Raw genomic sequence first — 991 nt, forward strand, 5'->3', positions numbered from 1 at the left:
TCCGTGAGCCGCCTACACCTCCTCCAGTCGCCTGGAGGGGAGGGGGTCTGCGGTATGGGTAAGCACACGGCCCACGGGAGCGTTCGCGGCCAGGGCCGGGGCACGACCTCGGTAAGGCTTGCTGCCCTCGGGCTCGCCCCTCGGGCCCTCGAGGGGGAGCACGCCCAAGATGCGTGACACAGCCCCCTCTCTCACAGGCCCCGGCCCCCACGATCGCTCCCACGCCCGCGCGCAGCCCCCCACGTAGTGGGGACCACACGGGGCGTGCGCTCGGCCAAGCTCAGGCCCCCACGGCACGCCGCTGAGGACCAGCACAACGAGGCGGCCCCTGGCCCCACCGCCGGGGGGAACAGGCGGGCGCACCTCCCTTACCGTCTCGACCCCCCCAAGAGAGAGCCGCTCACGGCACCCGCCACGGTGGCGGAGACCCGAGGGACACGCTGGGAAAGGGGAACAACACCACCGCTCGGCCTCGGGCACCTGAGGGACGACCTGGAGCGCTCCAGGAGCACCACGGAGGGCCAGGCGCGGCACGCTCGCACACCGACGGGGGGCGCGCAGCGTGGCGGCGGGGCGGCCCTCCCCGCCGCGGGGAGGGCCGCTCGCGAGGCGTACGCCAAAGAGGCACAGCGAGAGCGTCTGCTGCGTCCGAGGACCCCGGTCCCCGCCCACGCTGGGAGGCGGGGGCGGGAGACCGCGGGTTCGGGGCCGGAGGCCGCACCCCTGCCTTCCGCACACCCCGGCAGGCGGGGCGGAAGAGAGGCGAGGAGCCCGCGGACAGAACGAGAAGAGCGGTCCCGTCCCCCAGGAACGTCCGTCCCTCGTCTGGCACGGCTTAGGCCCAGCCCAGCGGAGCGTGGCACCACCACATCAATCGGTTGACCCACCCAGCCTAAAGCCACGGCGGGGGAGGCCCGCAGGGGAGGCACGGCGAAGACCCATCACACGGAGGCCCGCTTCCGCCTCGCCGGCGCCCCTTCGTCTCGGGCAA

Source organism: Hippopotamus amphibius, chromosome 15 (genome assembly GCF_030028045.1).
Source record: "Hippopotamus amphibius kiboko isolate mHipAmp2 chromosome 15, mHipAmp2.hap2, whole genome shotgun sequence".
NCBI lineage: Eukaryota > Metazoa > Chordata > Mammalia > Artiodactyla > Hippopotamidae > Hippopotamus > Hippopotamus amphibius.